General features: G+C 35.3%; 2 pseudogenes; one reads left to right on the top strand and one right to left on the bottom strand.

Moving 5' to 3' along the window:
* Nucleotides 1-654: 654 nt before the first annotated feature.
* On the bottom strand, nucleotides 655-14,018 carry LOC140858020 (uncharacterized; annotated as a pseudogene).
* Nucleotides 14,019-21,552: 7,534 nt separating this feature from the next.
* LOC114914235 (uncharacterized) lies at nucleotides 21,553-26,875 on the top strand (annotated as a pseudogene).
* Nucleotides 26,876-27,944: the final 1,069 nt, after the last annotated feature.

The following is a 27,944-nucleotide window of genomic DNA, read 5'->3' as shown; positions in this document are numbered from 1 at the left end:
AGACCTGTTAATTAAAAATTATTTGATCTGATTTTGATTAGATTTCAAGACCTAATCAACGGTTGATAATGGTTAGTTATAAATCTGCTATAACAGAATTTTTTTGATACAGATTTTTACTGAAATAATAATCAAATTAAAATCTATTTTGAATCTATTTTAATAAATTTTTTATGGTATTATTTTTAATATTTTCAGAATCGGATCGGACATCAAATCAGAATAAAAAAAGGGTCAGGGGTTAACTGTGAACCGATTGGCCTGATCAATTGACCTGTGACATCAGCATGACATAATTATGATGTAATAAATATACTTTATTCTTTAAAAATATAAAAAATATTAAAAATAATAAAAAATTTCTAAAAAATAGACTAATAATTTGACAAAATCATGCATGATACATAACTAAAATTTTCATCTATTTTTAATTTTGAAAAAATACTTAAAAATTTAGAAATCAACATTTCTTCATAAACTTTAACAAAGAAGCACCATGAACGATAGCAATAAACATTTTATATAAGAAACAACACAAATAAAGTTCTACATAAAAAATAGCACAAACAAAAGAACATACAAATCTGTTCAATGAGATTGTTTCACAATCAAATTTAACATAATGTTTCTAGTCATCTCTCAATCCATATTTAATCATATATTATCATTGTCTTCACCACGATCACTATTATCTCTCCCACTAGAGTATGCTACATCAACACCTTCATCCAACAATATCATATCATCATCATCTTCTTTGTCTATAAAAAAAAAACTCATCATAAGATATTTCAAATAAAAGCTTAGATATATACCCAAATAAGTTTTAAAAAAATAAATATTTTTACACTTATCTTCTGGAGTATTAGAACTTGATTCTTCATTAGTTTTTGGTAGCTCTTCTTCTAGGATGCTTTCTAACTCATCATAGTCAAGCTCTCCTTCGGGATCTTCTTCCACAATCCAAAATTCAGTTTTGTCAATTGATTCATAATCAATTGGATCATAAGGCTTCTTATCCATTTTAAGCCTACACATTAAAATATCAAAAATATTTTAAAAAAATCTCATTTGCAAGTCTTGTAAACATATAGCCCAATCGTAATATCACATTTAAAATGTAAAAAGAAGCAATAAAATTATTTTTAATACCTGTTTTGTAAACGCAAGTTATAGTGAATATACACTAGGTCATTGAGCCTTTGATGCTCTAATCTATTTTTCTTTTTGGAATGAATACGTTCAAATACACTCCAATTGTGTTCGCATCTCGAAAAAGAAGCCGTTTGACTAAGGAGTTTAATTGCAAGCTTTTGTAAATTAGGAGCATCACCGCCAAACATCCTCTACCATTCATCTACATAAATTTCATACATTGCATTAGAAATTTTATTATAAAGTATAAATCAGTATATAAGTGATAAACTTGTAAATTTGTATTTCTTACCGGATCGAATGGTTTTGCAAGACATGATAGTGATCGATCGTCCAAAATTTTTTAGACATTCTTTAAATAGTCTTGTCTCATCCAATAATTTGATTTTACTCCCTGTTGCTTTGGTCTCAATAACATTAAGTAGCCCTGACATAATTTTCGATTTCTGACAAAAGTTATTTTGATCATATTGAAAAGCCAAGTTCAACCAATATGCAGTAGCATAGATACTTTGACACAACATCTTATCCCAACGATTGTTTATGATATCTGTGTATGGCTTATATGATCTCTTCTTGTCTTTAAACAATTCCTTAATACCTTTGTGTGCCCTGTTGTTGCTCCTAGATTGATTTTGATGATTACAAAACAGATTGAAGGGATACAAATATTTTTTATTTGAAAAAGTCTTTATGCTCTTCAGGGGTAAAATCATAATTTTATCAAAACTCTGATTTAATAGTATCATTTGGTAGAACAAAAGATTTATGATCTATTGGTGTAAATCTCATTGTTTTTGGACTTATATTTTTGAAGTTATGAATGTTTGAAGTCTATGAGTCGACTCATGGCACAATGAGCTGCTTGGCACGCTAAAATTTCTGTTGGCACGCTACTTTTTTGGCTTGGCACGGCTTGTGAGTCGACTCATGAGTCGACCCACAAGGCATGAGTCGACTCATGAGTCGACCTCTGCTAGTTTGGGCCAAAAATTTCAGAAACTTCATTTTCTGGCTGTTGCAACAGAGGTCGACTCATGAGTCGACCCCTGAAGATGAGTCGACTCATGAGTCGACCCCTGCGACGGGTTTTGTCAGCAACGGCTAGTTTTTAACCCGTTTTAGTTGCTTTTAATGCTCATTCAAAGTGCTCTAACGGCTCTTTTTCTGCCTAGAATGTTTTCCTTTGTTTCTTAAAGGTATAAATGGTTTCAAAAGGTGGAAAATAAGCAAGAGATTTGAAAGAGAAAAGCAAGACATTAAGAAGAGAAAGAAGAGCATTCAAGAGGGCATTCAAGAGCATTCAAAAGAGAGGGTTTCTCAAGCCAACTTTTCAACCTTAATCAAGAGCTCATTTAAAGCCTTCAAGAAGCCTTCAATCAAAGCTCACCAACTCCTCAAGCGTTCATTCAACTCTTCATTCACTTTGAGGAAATCCAAAAGGGGCTTCTTCACTTGAGTAAAGTGTATTTAAAGTTATATTCGCTCATTAAAGGAGCTTTTCTTGTACTTATTTGTGCGATAACTATTTTACTCTTTGTGAGTGATTGTTTTTGTTTTGGAGGGGTTCCAAAACAAGGGAAGGTTGATCCGAACCTGAAATCGGAGTGTTTTGGGTTGACTTGTACCCGAAAAATAAGTGGACTAGCTTGGGATAGCTAGTGTCGGAGTTTCCGACGTTTGTATTCGGGTTGAATATAGGTATAGTGGATTGGAATTCCCAAGTAGGAGCTTGGGGAGTGGATGTAGGTGCAAGGTTGGCACCGAACCACTATAAATCCTTGTGTTTGTGGTGTGCTTTATTGTTTCTCTTTAACTCTTCATTATTTCTTTGTATTCTTGCTTTAGGTAATTAATCTTGAACTAAAGTCTTTCTCCTCATTCATCAAGCTTTTGACAAATACTTTTCATAAGTAATTAGTTAAGCTTAAAATTTTTAAAAACTAATTCACCCCCCCTCTTGGGTTGCATAGCTGGACAACAAGTGGTATCAGAGCCCGGTGCTCTAGCCCTTCTTTGATCTAAACAATCAAAGAGCCAAAGATCTATGGCAACCCATGTCGGTACTTCTCTAGCCGAGGGGCAATCCACCAACCGACCTCCACTTTTCAATGGGTCTAATTACACCTATTGAAAAGCTCGGATGAAGATATTCATACAAGCACTCGACTATGATATGTGGAGTATCATAGTGAACGGTCCTCACACACCCACCAAGATTATAGATGGTGAGGAGTCAACCAAACCCGAGAAAGAATGGGATGAGGTTGATAAGAAATTGGCATAATTAAATGCTAAAGCTATGAATGTTCTTTATTGTGCACTTGATGCAAATGAATTTAATCGTATTTCTACTTGTGCATCTGCTAAAGAAATATGGGATATGTTAGAAGTAACCCATGAGGGAACAAATCAAGTAAAAGAGTCTAAAATAAACATGCTTGTGCATAAATATGAATTGTTTAAAATAGAGCATAATGAGTCCATAACTGCTATGTTTACTCGTTTTACTGATATAATTAATTGTTTGAAGAGTCTTGGCAAATCTTATACTAACAGTGAGCTTGTAAGGAAGATTCTCAGGTCATTGCCAAGAACTTGGGAAGCCAAGGTGACTGCCATCCAAGAAGCAAAGGACTTGAACACTCTACCTCTAGAAGAGCTTCTTGGATCCTTGATGACTCATGAGCTTAGCATGAAGCAACATCAAGAGGATGAAGTCAAAAAAAAAAGAACCATTGCCCTCAAATCCACAGCTTCTCCTGATGAAGAAACTGATGACACAGAAGATGAAGAACAGGATGAAGAGATGGCACTCATCACCCGGAGATTCAAGAAATTTCTAAGAAAAAGAAAACAGGGGATGAGAAAGAGGCCATTCACAAAAGGGGAACAAAGCAAAGAGAAAGAGAAAGATCAACCCCTTATATGCTACGAGTGCAAGAAGCCGGGATATTTCAAATCCGAATATCCACAACTGAAGAAAGGTCCCAAAAAGTTCAAGAAGAAGGCAATGATGGCCACATGGAGTGCGAGTGATGACTCAAGCTCCGATGAGGAAACCTCAACAGAACAAGCCAACCTGTGCCTTATGGCACACGAAAATGAGGTAATTTCTGAAACTCCTAGTGAATTTACTTTTGAAAAATTGCATGAAGCATTCTATGATTTAATTGATGAATTAAAGAAACTAGGGATGAAAAACAAAGAACTAAAATTGAAAAATCAGTCCTTAGTAAAACAAGCTGAAAGCCTTTCAATTGAAAAATCCACCTTGCTTCAAGAAAATCAAAGCTTAAAGAATGAAATTAACAAGCTGAAACCTATAGTAGATAAGTTCACCTTAAGTTCAAACAAACTAAATATGATTCTTGATAATCAAAAAGCCGTATATGATAAGGCTGGACTTGGCTATAACCCCTTGAAGAAACAAAAATTTCTAAAAAATATTTATGTAAATTATTCAAGTAACAAGTCTACAAATATTACTTGTTTCAAATGTGGTAGAATAGGACATAAATCATACACATGCCTCTTTAACAAATCTGCAAACACAACTATAAGGAAAATATGGGTTCCAAAAGGAACCATTTTGACTAACCAAAAAGGACCCAAGAAAGCTTGGGTACCTAAAACAAAAACTTGACTTTTGCTTGCAGGTGTGTCTAGCATCCCAAGGAGGAAACAGAAAATGGTATCTTGACAGTGGATGCTCGAGACACATGACTGGTGATGAATTACAATTCATCACGCTTGATGCTAAAGATGGAGGGATGGTCACCTTTGGAGATAATGGCAAAGGAAAGATCATCGGGATAGGTAACATTGGTATCACTCCCTCCAAATACATTGAAAGTGTTTTGTTAGTTAAAGGTTTAAAGCATAACTTAGCATTAGTCAATTTTATGATAAAGGGTATAAAGTTATTTTTGAATCATCTGTTTGCATTGTGATTAGTCCTATTAACGATGACATTAAATTTATAGGACATAGGCATGGCAATGTTTATATGGTAGATTTAAATGATTTAGCCAAATTAGACATGCAATGCCTAGTATCCTTGAATGCTAAAGTTAATGAGACTAGTTGGCTTTGGCATCGTAGACTTGCACACATTAGCATGCATTCTCTTTCAAAATTAATTAAGAAAGAATTAGTTCTTGGTTTGCCAAAACTGAATTTTGAAAAGGATAGAATTTGTGATGCATGCCAATTAGGTAAACAAACTAGAGTTTCATTTAAATCCAAAAATATTGTTTCAACTTCTAGACCTTTAGAGCTTTTGCATATGGACTTATTTGGACCAACTAGAACCACTAGTCTAGGAGGAAAACGATATGGTTTTGTAATTATAGATGATTACTCTCGTTTTACTTGGGTTTTCTTTTTGGGACATAAAGATGAAACTTTTCATATTTTCACGAAATTTCATCGAAAAGTCACTAATGAAAAAGGATTTTCAATTCAAAATATTAGAAGTGATCATGGAACTGAATTTGAAAATCAAGACTTTAAAAATTTTTGTGACGAAAATGGAATTGGCTATAACTTCTCTGCTCCTAGGACACCCCAACAAAATGGGGTAGTTGAAAGGAAAAACAGAACCTTAGAAGAAATGGCCCGTACCATGCTTTGTGAAAGTAACCTTCCAAGATATTTTTGGGCGGAAGCAATTAACACAGCATGTTACATTTTAAATCATGCTTTGATTAGACAATTTTTAAAGAAACCCCCTATGAACTTTGGAAAGGAAGAAAACCAAATATTGCATATTTTCATATTTTTGGTTGTCGATGTTTTGTATTAAATAATGGCAAAAAAAGACTTGGTAAATTTGATGCAAAATCTGATGAAGCAATCTTTCTAGGTTACTCCTCCACTAGTAAAGCATTTAGAGTTTTTAACAAAAGAACTTTAGTAGTTGAGGAGTCCATACATGTTGTTTTTGATGAATCTAACGATCTTCCTTCAAGGAAGAATGAGGGTGTTGATGATGCAGATCCACTAATAGAAGGTATGAAGGAGATCACTCTGAAAGATTCAGCAACTCCAGAGGATGAGTATCAAGAAGACAAACAAGATGAGAGAGGTGAAGAAATTCAAGAACAACCTCAAGGTACAAATGACCTACCCAAGGAATGGAGGTATGTTCACAACCACCCTAAGGAGTTAATTATTGGTGATCCTATGCATGGGGTAAAAACTCGTTCTTCACTTAGAGATGTATTTAATCATTGTGCTTTTGTATCTCATCTTGAACCTAAAACTTTTGAAGAAGCTGAAAATGATCATAATTGGATTAATGCAATGCAAGAGAAACTTAATCAATTTGAAAGAAATAATGTTTGGACCTTAGTATCAAGACCTAAAAATTATTCAATAATTGGCACAAAATGGGTCTTTAGAAACAAATTAGATGAGCATGGTAATGTAATTAGAAATAAAGCAAGACTGGTTGCTAAAAGATATAATCAAAAAGAAGGAATTGATTTTGATGAAACCTTTGCACCTGTTGCTAGATTAGAAGCTATTAGACTTCTACTTGCGTATGCTTGCTTTATGAAATTCAAATTATTTCAAATGGATGTTAAAAGTGTATTTTTAAATGGATATATTGCTGAAGAAGTCTATGTAGAACAACCCCCAGGATTTGAAAATCATGCTTTTCCTGATCATGTTTTTAAATTAAATAAAGCTTTATATGGATTAAAACAAGCACCTAGGGCATGGTATGATAGACTAAGCAAATTTTTACTAAATAATGGTTTTTCAAGAGGTAATGTAGATACAACCCTCTTTATTAAAAGAAATCAAAATGATATGTTAGTTATACAAATTTATGTTGATGACATAATTTTTGGGTCTACTAATGAATCTCTTTGTCAAGACTTTGCTAAGCTTATGCAGGGAGAGTTCGAGATGAGCATGATGGAAGAACTTACCTTCTTCCTCGGACTCCAAATCAAACAAACAAAAGAGGAAATCTCCATCACCCAAAGCAAGTACACCAAGGAACTACTCAAAAGATTTGGAATGGAGAACTCCAAACCAATTGGCACACCAATGAGTCCCTCATGTAAGCTTGACAAGAATGATGAAGGTAAATGTGTAGACTTAAAATACTATAGAGGTATGATTGGCTCATTATTATATTTAACTGCAAGTAGGCCTGATATCATGTTCAGTGTTTGTTTATGTGCTAGATATCAATCTAATCCTAAAGAATCTCATTTGAATGCTGTCAAAAGAATCCTTAGATACTTGAATGGTACTCAAACTCTAGGGTTATGGTACTCTAAGGACTCACAAATTGATTTGTTAGGATATTCAGATGCTGATTTTGCTGGATGTAAATTAGATAGAAAAAGCACAAGTGGAACTTGCCAATTTCTTGGAGTTAACCTAATCTCATGGTTTAGCAAGAAACAAAATTCGGTAGCACTGTCTACGGCTGAGGCCGAATACATTGCAGCCGGAAGTTGTTGTGCTCAAATCTTGTGGATTAAGCAACAACTCGAAGACTTTGGAATCAAACTTAATGGAACACCAATAAGATGTGACAACACAAGTGCCATAAATCTATCTAAAAATCTTATTCAACACTCAAGATCCAAACATATTGAAATAAGACATCACTTTATAAGAGAACATGTTCAAAACAAAAATATAATTTTTGAATATGTTTGCACTGAAAATCAATTAGCTGATATCTTTACAAAGGCCCTTAGTGAGGACAGATTCTGTGAAATTAGGAGAAATCTTGGAATTCTTGATCCATATGCCTAAATATTTCTCAATTTCCAAAGATTTGATATCAAAAATTCTTAGAGCTCAATTTTCATCATCTATCTAGGTCCCAAAAGCTCAAGTTTATCATTCTCAAAACTTGTCTCTGAGCAAAACTCCTTCTCCCAAAATTTCAAATTTTTCTGGAATTTATTCATATTTTTTCTGAATTTCTGAACTTCATGAGTCGACCCCCATGAGTCGACTCAATGGCAAACTTGTAATTTCTTCAAACTTCCCACGGGCTCCTTGTTTTTATTTGAGATCCTATTCGTGAGCCGACCCATTCCTTCATCTTCCTCCTTCCAAAAACCGACTTCCCCATTTCCATTTGCTCCAAATCCAAGGATCTAGCTCGAGGTACTTCTCCCTCCTCCTCTCCACCATAAATCGCCACCTTGGGAAAGGGATTTTTGTGCTTTCTCCCTTTGTTTGACACGGTTGGAGCGTGCCCTAGCACTCCACCGTTTTTCTCAAATCCACCTCTTCTCTCCACCAAAATCCCTCTCCACTCTCTTGCAATCCATTTTCCACTCATCCACTTGATCCTCCAAGTCTCTCTGCCTGCTTTTGTGGTGAATATGGCTCTGAAAATGAAGCTTCCCCAAAGAAGAAAGTCAGTCCGTGAGCTAGAAGAAAATGTCCGAAAGAAAAGGCAAGCTGCTCAGTCCTCCACTGCCCCCACTCCAGCTTCTGTGTCAGCTCAAGGTCCTTCTCAATCATCTCTAAGCCCCAGTAAGAATCCTCTATCTGATAGAAAAGTTGAAACCGGAAAGAATGTAGATTTTCGGTTCTTTGAAAAAGAGGGTTTTACATTTGGAACTAAGATTAAAAACCAAGGATGGGGTTTCTACTGCTCTCTTAAGGAAGTCACTTATGTTGACCTAGTTAGAGAATTCTATCAGAATTTGCATTATGGGAATGGGTCAGTGACTTCAACAGTCAAGGGTATTGATATTTGTTTGGATCCTAGTATTTTGGGAGAAATACTACATTTGCCTAGTGAGGGTTACTCTTATATGGAACTCCCAGTAAAAGAAGAGGGGATCAGTGTTATACTAGGGGGAACTTACTCAGAAAATTTAAATAAATTGGAAGCAAAGATTTTGTCTATTGAGATGAGGATCCTACATCAGATGGTAACGAAGCTCTTCTTTCCTAGGAGTGGTAGGCATGATTTACTTTCCAGCAGAGATGTTTGTATTATGTTTCATGTCATCACTCAAACCCCCCTGAACCTCCCTGCACTAATGATAGAGGCCATGAGAAAGACTTTGAATAGATCCAAGGCACACTTGCCTTTTGGTATGGCCCTTACTCGAGTTTTTAGGAGGTTTGGAGTTAGCTGTGAGGGGGAGGCATCTACTAAGCTCTCTCATGTGGACACTTTCAACCAACACACCCTGCACCGAATGGGATTTACAAAGACTGATGGTGGTTGGATCAAAGAGTCTTTGGTGGTTGGATCAAAGGCTTTGAGGAGAGAGCTGAGGAGAGAGCTGAAGACAGAGCTGAAGAAGAAGGTCCATCATCTCCTATCCATGACTTCAGGGCAGCATTACCAGATATCCAGTTCATTCCTGATCCAGAGGTTGGCCCTTCAGAGTTCACCAGGATGCCCACACCAGTGTATCAGCCAGAGACCAGAGCACCTCCATCAGAGTTCAGACTGGCTGATGATCAGATCGAGCAGATATCACAGCGTGTGGCTTCTTTGCTATCTAGTCAGTGGAGCAGTACTACATTTGCATCAGGGGCCACTTCTTCTGATCAGACCATGACTCCCCATATCTCCACTGTGTTTCAGATGATATCAGATCAGTCCATCCGGATTCAGCAGCTTGAGGACACCGTCTGGAGACTGACTGGCAGAGTTCTTGACTTGCAGGGGCAAGTCCTAGCTTTGGCCCATCCTCAGCCACAGGAGTCCACTATTGAGGTCACAGACCTCACTGCAGAGGCTGGCAGGCTCAGAGGTGCACTGGAGGGTGGATATGAGTTACTGAGGAGAGAGATCCGAGGATCGAGTGAGCATGCATCCACTCAGTTCACTGCTCTACTTCAGTCTGTTTTCAGAGCACTGAACGTACTTGATTCCATCAGACTCACTCTTTCTGTTCAGTCTTTAGCCTCTCAGCGTTCTCAGCCTCCCAGTTCATCTCGCTCTCCTGCTCGTGCCAGAGGCAGACGGGGTAGAGGGCACACTTCTGGTCGAGATCCATCAGCTCCTCATCCCATATCTGACGACTCCGATCCTTCTAGTCATGATCTTTACTAGATCCTAGGTGTTAGTGTCTTGTTCTAGGATCTGTATTTTGGGGCCATGTATTGACATTAGCCGGTTGACTTTTATATTATGAACTATGTATTGAAACAATTATGGTTTTATGGTATCATCTTTTACTTATATTTCTACCTTTTGTAATGATGTCAATCATCTTTTGGTTTTATATATTCTCCTTGTTGAAATATTGTCTTCTCTTTGTTGATGATTGCTGTTAATAATTGCTGTATTAAGGGAGAGCAAATATCAATGCTAAACTCTAAAAGGGAGAGAAATTAAAGAATGTTTCAGAAAAAGAGGGGGAGTTAACCATGTTTGATGATGTCAAAAAGGAGGAGAAATTAAACAAAAAGCAACCCATCAAAAGCAAAACTACCAATTATGAGAAATTAATGAATGAATTGGAGAATTTAAAGAACAATATCAAAAGTACAATGCTAAGTACAATTACAATGCACATAAATAACTTTTAAATCACTTCTTTACATATGCTCTGATCTGCTTTAAAAATTTAAATATGCTCTGATATGCTTTAAAATTTCAACTTGCTCTGATACATCTTTTGAAATTTTATTTACTCTGATACATCTTAAGAAATTTAACTTGCTCTGATGCATCTTAAAATTCTTAACTTGCTCTGATACATTGTAAATTTTTTTTCTTCTTCCTTCTTGCTCTGATACATTGTAAAATTTTTTTTCTCTTGCTCTGATACATCTTAAACTTAAAATGCTCTAATACACTTTCCAAATCAACTTTTAAACATGCTTTGGCACACATAATTATTTTTGCTCTGATACTAGAACTAAAATCAAATGAGAATGAGCAAATTTTCAAAATACAGCTTGCTCTGATAACAAAAATAAATTTTCTGCTCTAACACCAAAATCATAATCCAATGAGCATATCTTCAAATCTTTAAGCAAATGGGCAAACTATTTATCCATATGACCATTTGTATCACATGCCAAAAGAATCATACTCTTTTCAAGCATACGCACCTATAATGCATTCTTTTGAAATTCATGATTTACATAAATGCTTTTGTTCATGTGTTTTGTCATCATCAAAAAGGGGGAGATTGTTGCTCCTAGATTGATTTTGATGATTACAAAACAGATTGAAGGGATACAAATATTTTTTATTTGGAAAAATCTTTATGCTCTTCAGGGGCAAAATCATAATTTTACCAAAACCCTGATTTAATAGTATCATTTGGTAGAACAAAAGATTTGTGATCTATTGGTGTAAATCTCATTGTTTTTGGACTTATATTTTTGAAGTTATGAATGTTTGAAGTCCATGAGTCGACTCATGAGTCAACGCATGGCACAATGAGCTGCTTGGCACGCTAAAATTTCTGTTGGCACGCTACTTTTTTGGCTTGGCACGGCTTGTGAGTCGATTCATGAGTCGACCCACAAGGCATGAGTCGACTCATAAGTCGACCTCTGCTAGTTTGGGCCAAAAATTTTAGAAACCTCATTTTCTGGCTGTTGCAACAGAGGTCGACTCATGAGTCGACCCCTGAAGCATGAGTCGACTCATGAGTCGACCCCTGCGACGGGTTTTGTCAGCAACGGCTAGTTTTTAACCCGTTTTAGTTGCTTTTAATGCTCATTCAAAGTGCTCTAACGGCTCTTTTTCTGCCTAGAATGTTTTCCTTTGTTTCTTAAAGGTATAAATGGTTTCAAAAGGTGGAAAATAAGCAAGAGATTTGAAAGAGAAAAGCAAGACATTAAGAAGAGAAAGAAGAGCATTCAAGAGGGCATTCAAGAGCATTCAAAAGAGAGGGTTTCTCAAGCCAACTTTTCAACCTTAATCAAGAGCTCATTTAAAGCCTTCAAGAAGCCTTCAATCAAAGCTCACCAACTCCTCAAGCGTTCATTCAACTCTTCATCCACTTTGAGGAAATCCAAAAGGGGCTTCTTCACTTGAGTAAAGTGTATTTAAAGTTATATTCGCTCATTAAAAGAGCTTTTCTTGTACTTATTTGTGCGATAACTGTTTTACTCTTTGTGAGTGATTGTTTTTGTTTTGGAGGGATTCCAAAACAAGGGAAGGTTGATCCGAACCTGAAATCGGAGTGTTTTGGGTTGACTTGTACCCGAAAAACAAGTGGACTAGCTTGGGATAGCTAGTGTCGGAGTTTCCGACGTTTGGATTCGGGTTGAATACAAGTATAGTGGATTGGAATTCCCAAGTAGGAGCTTGGGGAGTGGATGTAGGTGCAAGGTTGGCACCGAACCATTATAAATCCTTGTGTTTGTGGTGTGCTTTATTGTTTCTCTTTAATTCTTCATTATTTTCTTGCATTCTTGCTTTAGGTAATTAATCTTGAACTAAAGTCTTTCTCCTCATTCATCAAGCTTTTGACAAATACTTTTCATAAGTAATTAGTTAAGCTTAAAATTTTTAAAAACCCAATTCACCTCCTCCTCTTGGGTTGCATAGCTGGGCAACACCTGTACATGCCTTCATACACATATCCCAATACAGATTTTTCATCAGAATCACAAATATGCAATAAACGTATCAATGGTGCCATGATCCTTACAATGATTAAGCAATTATTCCAAAATATCTCATCTAGAATGATTTGTTCCACTTCTTTTGCTTTCGATAATTTCAAAAACTTCTTATAATCAGAACTAGTAACCAAAACTTGCAAGTCTTCCTTATGGTCATGTAAGCTCCTCAATGCAATAAAAGTGGTGGCAAAATGAGTTGGCCCAAGACGAATTATCTCTCTCTAATTTGGCCTCTTTCTTAACCAATTCAATGTATGTTTATGATTATAGATAAAAGTAGTTACCCTTGATGCAAGGACAGCAATACTTTGCACATGAGTTAATTCTCCAACATCTTTCATGATCAAATTAAGACAATGTGCTGCACATGGTGACCAACTAATATTTGGATATCTCTTAGAAAGCTCTATTTCAGTTTTTTTATAATTGGATGCATTGTCTATCGCTAAGTGAACCACATTACTAGCACCAACCATTTCAATAATCTCAGCAAACAAGTTGCATGATGTTTTATAATCTGATATCATATCTGATGTATCAACTAATTTAATGAATGATATTCTCTTAGGGGAATATACTAAAAAATTTATTAATGGCCTCTGTCTAGTATCCGTCCATCCATCACCCATAATAGTGCAACCACAATCAACCCATGTACTTCTATAAGAATCAATAATTAATTGTACATCTTACTTGGTATCTCTTAATAAATTGACACGCAAAGCATGATAAGAAGGACCAGTATATCCATGACCCATAGATGCTATTTTACCAACTGCAATTTGAAAGAAAGGAGAATTTACCGCATTCATTGGGATGCAAGTATGATAGAACCAATAAGCAATAGACAAATCAGTGTCATGCCATCTCTCTGGATTTTGTAAGCAAGCTTTGATAGTTGGTTGAGAAGGATCACGAACATGCAATTTGAAATAATTTTGAATATCATAATTAGCCTTTCTTTTTCCTTTGGAGGATTGTCCATCACCACCTTTAGCATTTTCTTTAATAGGCAAACAAGGACTTTTTTGCATTTTATCACCTTCAAAATTTTGCATACTTTGACTATATAGATTTTCCTCATTAAAGATACCTCGCTTCTCTTGTGCTTTATCAATATTCTCTTGCAGAGATTATGCTACTAAATTCTGGACATCCAAAGAAATTTTTGAACATTTTCCAACTTGACCATTTATCCCAGCAAGATGTTGCTTCATTCGATTAAGGCCTCGACCAACAAGTGGCTTGCGACAAAAATCATAAATAAGTATCTTCTTTTCTTGGTCATTTCATACCTCAGCAATATATTTTCATGCTATATCTTTTTTTTGTCAAATTCCTTGTGTTGATTGTGCTAGTGCATCAGATGGAGTTGAGTGTGAATCTGTAGCTTCTATTTGCTGCAATAAAATAAAGAATCAACAATTATATTATACGTAGCTCTGCAATAAAATAAATAAGAACTAATTTAATATTGTAAAATAACAACAGGTGGTCGGTAGTCCCTTCACCGTACATTACTTTTTACTATTAATTTAATATAGCTGTTAGATTTGTAGGAGAGATAGAGCTTGGCGAGAGCGGTTTGGAGGCTTTCATTTTTGGACTTGGTCCCTATTTCTAAGAATTGTGGAGTGGTCTTGGAGACAAGGCACCGGCACTAGCTCCTATGGTACCAGAAGATGAGAATGGATTGGGATGGATAAAGATCTTGATCATCTTAATTGATATCAAAAATAAGAAAGAAGATAAAAATGATTGAAATATTTTAGTTGAATCATTCAGATTTGATATCAAATTTATGATAAAATAATAGTTAATTAGATAAAACAATAGTTAATGATAAAAGAAAGATGAGGAGCATGAGAACCATCGCAAGTCAAGAAAAAAAAACTCTTTAGTCACATCACTATAAAAGACAAGAGCAAGAGCACTTGGTGCTAGTGGATGTAACACAAGACAAGACAAGGCAGGAGCCGTATGGCTGTGAGGTAAGAAAATCAAAGTAGGGAGGAGATTAGGTGGGAGAATCCCATCACCTATCATCAACAGCAGGAGATGTGGTTTCCTACCCATCAGAAACAGTAAAGAGCCACTCACAGGTCGCGGCACTAGGATGTCTGATCTACCGGCTCGAATAAAATCAACGGAGACAAAGAAGATTATGGCAGTGGCAAGAATCGAAAGATGAGCGACGTCACGTGACCACCAGAGCAGCCGACACCACACCACCACCCAGAGCAGCGTCGGCTTGTCCGATAGGCGACGACGATGAGGGAAGACACACCTATGCTAGGGCTTTCGATCGTAGAGAAGCAGAGACCATGATGCTTGTCTGGTAGGAGACTGTGGCACCTATCCAGTAGGCGACGACGACCGACGATGAGGCTAGCACTCTGGGCGGCGACGACGAACAGAAGAAAGGAAACAAAGGCCGAAAGATGTCGAAGACAAAGAGTCAGGATCGATCTTGGGAATTAGAATGCCCTTGGCATCAGTGTTTTTAACTTTTTTTTATCCACAAACGATGAACCTATCACCCGGCTGGTTCATTATGGGTCAATTGGTTCAACGGTTCTTACCGATTTTTTGTGGGTTGAAGATCAATCGGTTCCAGCCCAAATTTCACTTTGGGATTAAAATCGATCCCCGATCCAATCGATCGATCCGGTCAGTCCGGTCCGATTCTGAAAATATTGGTTATTTTGGATTAGAAGTTAGACTTAATCAAGATCTAAAGTGAATCTATTTTGATAGATTTTTAGATCTGATTTTATGCAAAATTCTGTACAATGCAAAATCAGATCTAACTATAAATTTTATTTCTATGCATTCATGTGTGTATTTGAATTATTTTTCTATGAGATTCTAGATCTAATTTAACTATTTTATATGCTTATAAAAGTATGTTCAGATTTGAAATTTATATGAAATTTATCTGAAATTAATCTGATGCATTGGTCTAATTAGATTAGATACATAACATGCATGATATGATCATGTTCAATGCACGTCTGAATTTTTGATTATTGCATATATAGATGCAATTAATTCTTGAAATTAGATTTCAGATCTTAGTAGCCTAGTGCTCGAATTGAGATGATCATCAGGCCATCTGGTCATAAGAGGAAGCAAGAATTGAGTCTCTCTATTACCCATTCGATGGGTTCTCTTATGATGTGCAGAGGTGCCACTATGATCAAGTCTTATGAAGAAGAACAGTGAAAAAAATTTTAAAATTATTTTGATCATATATATGTTTAGATTAGATCTAAAGTAATTTATGATTTGATATAATTTTAATAAAATTAATTCAAATACAAAAATTATTTTAAGATCTGAATTGTAGATTACATATGATGTAGTCGGTAGAGATCTAAATTGTACTATGATGCATGTGATGTACATAAGTAATTTAGATCAAATTAATATATATTTAATTATTAAACATAAATCTGAAAATTAGATTTTAAGATCTGAAAATTGTATGACATATAATGTATGCTTTACTTGAAATCTTAGTAGAATAGTTCTACAAATTGAAACACATGATTCACATACTTAATTTGAAATTAAGTGGTTTAGATTTAAGAATTGAAGATGTTAACACACCTCAAAAATCAATGGGCAATGGGTTAGCATGAATCAGGTCTTCTAACTGGATTAGATTTAGGATTAGAAATAAATATGGATCAATTAGAGAAATTGATTAAATCTAATCAAGAGTTGAGTTAGATTAGATCAAAATTTCTCTAAGATTAACCTCAATAGTTGTAGCTTGATCAAGTCCATATTTTTAACCATACCATATGGATCTGATTGTGGTTCAATGGTTTAGTCCGAGTCTTTTGGTGGACCAAATCGAAACTAATCGATCAATTGGTGTCTAAGGTAAATTTGACAATATTGCTTCGCAATATGATCGGTGGTTTTTAATTAATAGTCCGCTTATCTGGCCATTTCGATGATATTTAAGGCAAGCCGAGGCAGACCCTCCCATCAATCTCACTTACCTGACCAATATGGTACATTATATTTTGATTAGATTACTAATTGATTCGAGCTGACCCATATCATTAAGATAAATCAGTGTGATTGATTTAGGTGTCTCTAGACCAGACTTGTCTCTAATCCTCTTCATGACTTGGTGAAGTCAGTGGAAGAATTTATGACTTGCTCATTGATCTCTTCTCTTATTCTCAAATCATTAAATCAATTTGATTGAGTTAGGTGCCATTGAACCAGCTTGTCTATAGTCCTCTTTATGACTTGGTGAAGTTAGTGAAAGGATTTAAGACTCGCCGATTAATTGTTTGTCAAAATATTATAACCAAATCTTTTAAATTATTAAGTCCATAAAATGAGCTAGTTATGGGGATAACTAGATCATAGCCTCCTATTAAAGTGGATGATAATGGGTCCAATAGTCTAGGTAAGCATTGCAGACCCATAGGCCTGGTGTTTATTGGGATATTGGAATTATCATTCATTATATGATGGCTCAGTCGTATCTCTCTGATGGATGGTCAGGTTGACTGACCATAGTCGGGCCTGATTATTTGTTGGTTAGATGAGCTGAGTATGGTCATGTTAATGGTTAGACCTAAGCAGGACTTTCAGTGGAGGTCCTAGCCTACTGCAATAAAATTTTGGATAAAATTAATTACTAGAAGTTGTTTAGAAAAATAATTGATTAAGAACCTATCCATAGATGCACATGGATTGGTCGACCATAGTCGAGCTCGTGTACAGTTTGTGTGGATCCTAGTACCCACTAAAGAATTAAAGTAATTTCTCGAATTGGAGGAGAGGCTATCAATTTGTATAAATTAGTGGGAGGACCTTTAGATTAAAGTCTAAATCTTTAAGATTAAATAATTCATATACTAATAGGTCTTTTATTTTTCTTTCAATGATGGCTAGTAGTTTATCACTCCGCTCACTATTGGATAGTGACAAGTTTATGAGACCCAATTTCGATAATTAGTATCGAAAGTTAAAAATAGTTCTCGAGCATGAGAGGATTCTATATGTGATTACGGATCTAGCACATGAAGTACCAGCTTCCAATGCTGATGCGATGATTAGAGATACTTATCAAAAGTGGCTCAATGATGGTATGACAGTACGTTGCATAATGAGAGCTACTATAAGTAACAAATTTAGTTATAAATTTGATGATGCTCAGCCAAAGGAGATACTTCAAATGTTGAACAAATCTTTTGGCACACTTGAGGATTTATTCTCAATAGGACATCGGTCCTCTAAAAGAGGAAGAAAATGCAAACTACAAAATTACTGTGCTAATCCTAAGCAGTCTAAAGTAGATCAAAGTCAGGCAGGATGTTTCTTTTGTAAGAAATTAGGGCACTAGAAGAGAAATTATTTTTTATACCTAGCGTCTTTTGATTCGAACAGGCCTAAGAAGAGAAATCAGCAAATGACTGCTGGACAAAGTACTTATATTATAATATCTTGTAATTTCTCTACCTGTAATACTACTACTTGGGTATTGGATATCGAAAGTCCAATTCATATCTGCAATTCATTACAGAGACTTCAGGTTAGTAGAGAATTTGAGAAGAGCGAACGATTTCTGAATGTTGGAGATGGAAGAACTGTTCAAATTCTAGCTATAGAAAAAGTTCAACTTGCTCTCAATTCAAATGTCATTATTTTAGATGATTGTCATTATTGTCCATCTTTCCTTATGAATGCTATTTTCATAGGTCTTTTGATCAAGGATGGTTATAATTTTTTTATAAAAAAAATTACTGTGATATCATTATGAATGGTATCACAATTATGTGTGGATAATTGAAACATAGCATTTACACATTATCACAATCTATTACTATAATGTACACATCAAACAAACGTCTTAGAATAGATAATGTCACGGATGCCTACTTTTGACATTGTAGGCTCGGTCATATAAATAAGAATAGGATAAACATATTAACTAAAGAGGAAATCCTTGATATCAATGATTGTGAATCATTGCCGATCTGTGAGTCCTATTTTCTTGGAAAGATGATCAAGTCATCCTTTATTGGAAAGAGTAAACGAGTCAATGATATTCTAGGTCTAGTACATAGTGATGTCTGTGGGTCTATGAACATAGATGCCAGAAGAGGGTATCACTACTTCATTACATTTACTGATGATCTATCAAGATATGAGTACGTCTACCTTATGAAGCACAAGTCCGAATCATTTGAAATGTTCAAACGATTCCGTAATGAGGTAGAAAAATAAACTGAAAAGAGTATTAAAATTTTTTGATTAGACCGAGGAGGTAAATATCTTTTCAATAAGTTTTTAATATATCTATAAGAGAATGGGATTCTCTCACAATGGACCCCTCCGGAGACACCACAGTATAATGAGATGTTAGAAAAGAGGAATCGAACTCTGTTAGACATGGTTCAGTCTATGATGGGGTTTGCGAATCTGTCGACCTCTTTTTGGGGTTATGCACTTGAGACTGCGTGCTATATTCTGAACAACGTTCTGAGCAAATTGGTCACAAAAACTTTATATAAGATATAGATTGGACGTAGGTCGACACTCTCTCACCTTAAGATTTGAAGTTGTTCGGCTTATATAAAATGTTTACAGACTGACAAGCTCGGACCTAGGTCCGATAAGTATTATTTTATGGGATATCCAAAAGAAACTAAATGGTATTATTTCTACCTTACTGAAGAATAAAAGTTGTTCATCAGTAATGAGGCAGTCTTTTTAGAAAAGAAGTTCCTTAGTGAAGGAACTAATACATCTAAGATTGAACTTGATAAAGTTTGACAAGTAGAAGAACCAACATAGATCAGTAGAAATATAGAATCGGATTTGATAAGATCAAATCCAAAGTTCATTGTTGAGGCACCTTTAAGAAGATCTGGTAGGGTACCGCATCAGTCGGATAGATATAACAGTTTCTTGATTCGGGACAGTGATCCTATTGAACTCGATGAGAATGATGAGGATCTGATTACCTACATGGATGCTATGCAACAATCTGACTCTGAGAAATAACTTGAGGCCATAAAATCCGAAATGGAATCCATGGAGATCAATAGTGTATAGATACTTGTTGATCCATCCGAAGGAATTAAACCCACAGGATGTAAATGGATATTTAAAAGAAAAAAAGGTACAGATAGGAAGGTGAAAACCTATAAAGTCCATTTGATTATCAAAAGATATCGTCAACATTATGATATTAACTATGATGAGATATTTTCTCCTATGGTAATGCTCAAGTCCATCCGAATTATGTTTGCGATAGTGGCACACTTAGATTATGAAATCTGACAAATGGATGTCAAAACTGCTTTCTTTAATGGAGAGCTAGAAGAAGAGGTGTATATGATACAATTTGAAGGGTTCACATGCATAGATGAATCTAAGGAGTGCAAGCTTCAGAGATCCATTTATGGATTGAAGCAGGCATCTCGAAGTTGGAACATACATTGTGATAAGGTTATCAAAATGTATGACTTCGTTAGGAACGGAGAAGAACCATGCATTTATAAATGAACTAATGGTTCTGTAGTCATCTTCCTTATACTGTATGTTGATGACATACTATTAATAGAAAATGACATTCCTGCTTTACAAATTATAAAACTTTAGCTATCTTCACAGTTCTCTATGAAGGATTTAGAAAAAGTATCATTCATTCTAGAGATAAGGATCTATAGAGATAGATCTAAAAGGCTGCTTGAATGGTCCCAATCCACGTACATAGATACCGTGCTGAAATGGTTCAGCATAGAGAATTTCAAGAAAGACTATCTCCTGATAGGTCATAAAATTACTCTCTCTAAGAAGGATTATCCGATAATTCTACAAGAGATAGAGAGCATATAAGTAGAATCTCATATGCTTTGACAGTGGGATATATCATGTACGCTATGATATGTACAAAGCCGGATGTGGCACTCTCATTAAGAGTAGTGAGTAGATACCAGTCTGATCTGGATGAGAACCATTAGAAGGTTGTAAACACAATATATAAGTATTTGAAAAATACTAAGGACCAATGGCTTATCTATGGAGACACTAACTTAAAACTTATGGGATATACTGACTCCAGCTTTCAGTCAGATCATGATGACAGCAAGATCATGTTAGGTTATGTGTTTACCCTTAATGGAGGAGTGATTTACTAAAAAAATTTCAAGCAGCACACCATAGCTAACTCAACTTGCGAAGTGAAATATATCGCAGCATCCGATGCTGCAAAAGAAGCTGTCTGGTTGCGAAAGTTCATCAGCAAGCTTGGAGTGACATCCTCCCTTGATGGTCTTGTTCTGCTGTACTGCGACAGCACTGGATCCATAGTTTAAGCAAAAGAATCAAAATTCCATCAGTACACCAAGCATATTCTGCGTCGCTATCATCTGATCTGAAAGATCGTAGATCGAGGTGACATTCAGCTTCAAAAAATCGATAGAAAGAAAAATTTGACAGATCCATTTACTAAAGCCCTCAAAATCAAAAAGTTCGACGAATACAAATGGAAGATTGGTATTAGATACTGTACCGATTGACTTTAATCCAAGTGAGAGTTGTTAGAAAATATGTCCTAAAGTCAATCATTTGGATGATTATGCTCTTTGTAATTGTATATGAATTATGAATTAATAAAAAATATTTTATATTTTTCATCACAAGGTGTACATTTTCTTTATTTGAACTCATGTATTGTGATGAAGTCCTTAGAACTATATGAAAATCGATAAAGAAGGATTTATCGAATAGTTCTTAAATATATTTGCGATCAAATGATGCGTCATTAAAAGACAATGATGTTTATCGAGTGTAGGTCGTTGTGTGCCATATAGATTGTCTTCGTAACTGAGGAGTGTGGAGACACTAGTGTGGCATTCAGGTGAGATGTAGGAGTACTCGTCACTGAATAAGTGACTCACCTGCAGAGCGTTATACTGTCAAGAGCAGCTCATGAAATATATGGATATAAGTATCTCTTGGACCTGAGATCACTATAGTAATGTACAAGTAACTCACTGTGCTTTGATGCCGGACTACCTGCATTTCTAATGCAGTGACGGAAGGCTACTGGATACAGTCAAGTACTTACAAATTCTGTGTATGGATCAAGATGGGATTGATCCCTCTAAATTATAAGAGATAATGCATCACTATATTTTAATTTAGTAAACTCTGAGTCTAGATAATCTATATGATGGATGTGAAAGGTTGATATATAATGTGGATGACTTATTCAGGGTTGACAGTTGAAGTCTAAGTCATCCTCGAGCATTCATGGTCAAAGGGATGAATTATGTGATAACCATATGCGTAGGTTCTTGAATATTATCTTACATATATTCGATCTATCCAAACGTCGGAAATCATTGCTAGATGGTAACTTTAATTAATAGAAGAAGCTGTTTCTATGCTACCGGCTTAGTATTCGAACCTATGGAGTCATGCACAAAGTCAAGCAACGTAGGAAAGAATTGATCCAAATCTATAAGTTCAATTTGAAAGTATGTGACTTGATAGAATGAATAAATTAGCTTGATTAAGAATTAAGTTAAGAATCATATGGGATTAAACAAGTTGACTATGTCTAGCTAGCACTGGACATGAGGTTCAAGTTTAATTTCGGGGATGATAATGATTTAATCAATGATTCAAAAAATTTATGTGAGAGTCAATTTATGTCTTAATTAATTTTAGATTAGATCTGATTTAATTAAAGACTAATTGGTTTAAAAATCTAAGTTAGACTTGATCCAGAATCTTAATTAGATTAGGATTGACAGACTCTTTGAATCTGAATCGAATCGGATCCAATTTAAGTCAAATCTGAGCCCATTTGATTAAGAATCAAAGAGTCTCAATTACCAAGGACTCTCTCTCATAAGGTGGCTGACCAAAAGGGAAAGAGCACTGATTTTATTCCGCCCATAAGATGTGCGTGCGTGAGCTTTGTGTGAAGAGGTTGGCACTCTCCTTCTTTCATCCGGTTTCCTTTTTGAATTAGGTTAGGACACCTAACCAACCTAGGACATTGATCACAAGTGGGATGCCTCATCTATAAAAGGGGAGACCTTATTACACGGTAAAGGAGAGGTTGTCTTTGTGTGACAAAACAAAATAAAACACCATGAGATAGAGTGGGGCGGGTAGGGCGTGTGCGACATAAAGAAAAAGAAAGTGTTTCTTCTTTTCTAACTGTGGAGTTTCTCTTGGGCACTCACCGTTGGACATCCATCTTCTTGGTGTGAGGAGTCATGTCCGAGATCATGTCTCTCCCTTCCCTTGTTGTCTTAAGATGGTGCTACGCAAAGATCATCATCCCACTCTGCGAAGCCTGACGTGCACGTGAAGTAGAGGGCCTGTGCTTTCAGGCCTTGTGAGGCATCGGATTCGAGTTTTCTTTGAGGATTTTGATCTCTATTCTGTTACATATCATGTAACATAAAATTTATGTTAGCTTATTATAGAAAATTTTTTCAAAGCACACCCTGTGATCCGATCGGATCGAATATTTTTCCTTCAGCGTGTCCTTATTATATGGAACATACAAAGTCATTTACTCTAAAGGGTGGTAGTAAGAAACCATATTGGTTTGATTGTCATCGACAGTTTCTTTCTGAAGAACATCCTTTCCGCAAACAAAAAGATGCATACATAAAATCAACCCAAGAAAGAGCAAAACCTATATCCAGATTAAGTGGCAAGGAAATTAAAGATAGATTAGATCAATTTGATCAAATCATGTTCAGTCGTACATTTGGTCAACAAAAACTCACTAGGTTTGGAAAAGAATATAATTGAAAAAAAGTTAGCATATTTTAGGAGTTGCCTGACTAGTCCACAAATCTCATTCATCACAATTTAGATGTCATGCATGTTGAGAAAAATATGTTTGATAATATATTTAACACTGTGATAGACATCAAAGGCAAAACAAAGGATACTGTTCAAGCCTGTTGTGATATAAAATAATTTTGCAAGTGGTCAGAGCTTGAGTTGAAAAAAATTGGGGGCACATTGGTAAAGCCCAAGGCAACTTATGTGTTGTCACCAGATCAAGTCAACGAGGTGTGTGTATGGGTTAAGCAATTGAAGTTTCCAGATGGATATGTGTCGAATATAACTCGAGGGGTTAATGTGGTCAAAGGCAAAATATATGGCATGAAGAGTCATGATTGTCATATATTCATGCAAAGATTGTTGCCTTTGACACTCCGTGATATATTACCTAAACCAATATGAGGCGCATTGGCTGAATTAAGCCAGTTTTTCAGATATTTATGTGTTCCAAAATTGCATATTGATAAAATGGAGTTGCTTGAGAAGAGTATTGTGAAGATAATTTGTAAGTTAGAGAAGATATTTTCTTCTGCATTATTCAATTCAGTGGAGCATCTACCTATACATTTGTCATATGAAGCAAAAGTAGGTGGACCAGTCCAATACAGATGGATGTATCTTTTTGAAAGATAATTTTTTCTATCATTTTCTTATCTCTCACATATCCTTACTAGTAAGAACTAAATCTTTGAACATGACATTGTATGTGTATGTGTGACTTCAAGAAAAAAGTTGGCAACAAAGCTAGGGTAGAAGGTTCAATAAGCAAAGCATATATCATTGAGGAAATTTCTAATTTTTGTTCGCATTATTTTGAACCTCATATTCAAACCCGATGCACTAGAGTCCCTCGAAATGATGATGGAGGTTTTGTTGATGCGGAAGGTCTTTTGTTCGTATTCACAAGATCGGGTTGTGCATTTGGAAAAAAATGGATGAGATATTTGACTGATGAAGAGGTACATGCGGTCAAGATATATGTCCTCCTAAATTGCAATGAGGTTGAACAATACTATAAGTTTTCAAGGATATCTACGTTATATCTCTTATTATGTGTCCAATGATCTATGGTTTTCAGATTATCTATGTTACATTTCTCAATGCTTTTGATGAAACAGATAATTTGATGATGATGTAAGAAAGATTCGTCCGGACATCATTGATGCAGAGATTGAGAAGATACATGAATTAGAGTTTTCAAAGTGGTTAAAGGAGCATGTAAGTTATATTCATCAAATTTAACTTGTACCAATTGAAGTTGGATGAGATAACTTATTCATATGGACAAAACAAGTCCACAATGAATGGTGGTGCATGTGTTAGAGGCAACAATTATAGTGAAAATGAATTGGATTATTACGGTATTATGGAAGAAGTGTTTGAAATAGAATACGTTGGACATAAAAATCATGTGGTGCTTTTCAAGTGTCGTTGGTTTGATCCTATATGAGGAATTAGAGTCGATGTAAGATATGATATCGTTGAGGTTAATCACAAGTCGAGATTGAATGTATATGAGCTATTTATATTGGCTAACCAATCGTAGTAAGTATACTATACAAAGTACCTGACTTTTAAGAACAAAGATAGGAATGATTGATGAATAGTTTGTAAGGTGAAAGCAAAATTATATCCTGCTGACTTTCTTTGATATGCTATATGTGTACTTCTATTTTTTTTTATTATCATATATTCTTGATGTTTTCTTAATATACTTTTTTAGTGAACCATGGTAAGAGGCAAGAAGACTTATTGTTCATCAGCTTGAGCAGGCCGAATAGGCCAAAGAGTGATGCATAATTTAGAGGAGATTAATAGATACTTAATGCAGTTGGAAGGTGTGGAGGTAAATCCATTGCCACCTTCAACACACCCTATACCACCAAAGGTGCAACACACAGGCATATTACTTTATCCTATCCCATTTTGTATAATAGAAATCATACATTTTTATTTCTTAGCAATCTTGTTGCACTTATTTGTAGATGGAAATTCGAGTAGGGCACCCTTAGTGATGATCACATTGACTCATGACACACACCCAGCACCACCCACAGGTATGTTACTTTATCCTATCTTCTGTTGCATAATAGATAGCACACCTTTTTTATTTTTTAGCAATCTTGTTCCTCTTATTTCTAGATGGGGATTCAAGTAGGGCTCCCTCAGTGACGATCCCATCGACTTATGACACATAATCAGTGCCACTCACAAGTATATTATTTTATCCTATTTTATTTTGCATAACAGGAAGCACACCTCTTTATTTCTTAGTGATCTTGTTGCTTTTATTTATAGATAGAGATTCGAGTAGGGCTCACTCAATGACGGTCCCATTGATTTATGACACACAATCAGTGCCACCTACCACAGATACATCAGCATCAGGAGCCACAGATACATCGATGGTACCAGCAGCAGCAGATGCAGCATTAGGAGAAAATGCCCGATACAGACAGAGAGTGATGCATCTATTTGGATTGGAATTGAGTTAGAGATTGTACCTCCTCATAACCCATGAGTGTGATTTTCATTTCACTTTCCTTTTTATGTTGTGCAAAGGACTTAAGGATTTTTTATATTTATTTAATATTATATATATATATCTGTGTGTGTGTATGTATGTATGTATGTATTTGATACCTCTTTATGTTTCATTTGGTTTAAGAAAAATTTCTATCCTAGTGATGCCATTCATTTTGTCTTGAAAAAGATCTTGCATCATCTTCCTATGGGTTGTACTATATGGTCGAAGTATTCTCTTGAGATAAAAGACATTGTTTGATGAGTTCATGGTATGCATTAAATAATGTTTATTTCTTATTTTTATTTTAATTTTTGAATTGTTCATATTTTACTTTTTTTACTATTTATTACTGATATGATATAGTTGTGTTGTTTAATTGCAGAGGAAATATACTTTTGCTGCTGGTGTTGATCACGCTCTAGTGCGACATGTGTGGGAGATTACTGCAAAAGCTCGACTCCATCATATGCTTTTTCTTATGAGGAAAGAGGCAAAGAAAAAAAACAACATTGATGATTTGGCTGAGATGATTAATAATCCGCTAAATAGTATCACCACTATGAAGTGAAGGAGCTTGGTGGATAAATGGAAGAGAAAAGGTTGACATATTGTAATAATTTCATGACATAATTTTATACTTAAAATATTGATTTGATCAATAAAATGATAAGTTTTATTTTTCATTCAAGTGTGATGTATCCTTAAATCATCCATAAAATTAATACTTATAATATATTTTCTTAGGGTGTTGAGAATTAGAGGCATATATAATTAATTTTTAAATTACTTCCGATCATAGTATCATCATGAGGATGGTGATCAATTCAGATAGATCAGTACACAGATCGCTTCTTTCGGGATAAATGAGTCTCTAGTCTACGGTGTAGAGATACTGAGCGGTAAGTGCGGGTAGTTGTTAGAGAACAACTAGTGCTGAGCGTGATCATACAAAGGATTACATAGATTTTTACTCAATCATCAGTGATCATCTTAATACTATAATTATGTGAATGGTTCTTTGATCTGTGGTGGTATGATTGCTCGCAGTAAGATTGTTGGAGTTTAACTGACACAGAAATATGCCCTCTTTAAGTCTTTATAGTGTATGTTGGCGATAGTTGATCTACTGTAGAAGTAGAATACGTATCTAGATAGAATGTATCGATCTTGATAGAAAGGAGTGGTCCTATAGAATTTAAGAGGTTAAGTCCATGAGTCTATGGCCACAGCAGTATGATTGATGAAAAAAATTTCTATGAGAATCACAATTGGACTTGAGCTAATTGAATCTATCATATGATTGATGGTTAAGGTTTGACGATTCATCCATGACCTGCCATCTAGTCGGAATTCATGATAAAAAGATTAAATCACATAAAAATTATATTTTAAGATTTTTTTTTATTCTGCTAGATTGTCACTACATACTGCTAGGTGTCACTGGTGGATTTGAGAGTTCACTAGGATTGCTCAAGATCGACGATTCTTGTTGAGTTAGAGTGAAATTATTCTGACATATTGATAAGAGTTTCAATGATACCATGATAGAAATCATGGTATATCTTACTACCAGATAGAATTGAACTTATGGGATCACATAAAGGGATTAGACTTGGATTAAGCAATTGAACTTATGAAGTCTCAATTAGGTTAGGAGAAATCTTATTGGATTCAAGATAATCTTACTAGTACAAGGTTGAACCAAATTTTCTCTTTAAACTAGAATTACTTATTTAATAAAAATTAATTCGAGTTAATTATCTGCTAAGAACTTAAATAAATTAGATTCATCGGGCTCTAAATG

The sequence above is a fragment of the Elaeis guineensis genome, chromosome 5 (assembly GCF_000442705.2).
Source record: "Elaeis guineensis isolate ETL-2024a chromosome 5, EG11, whole genome shotgun sequence".
In the NCBI taxonomy this organism is placed as follows: Eukaryota; Viridiplantae; Streptophyta; class Magnoliopsida; order Arecales; family Arecaceae; genus Elaeis; species Elaeis guineensis.
Note: the sequence above shows the minus strand (reverse complement) of the source record. Positions and strands in the feature narration are given on the sequence as shown.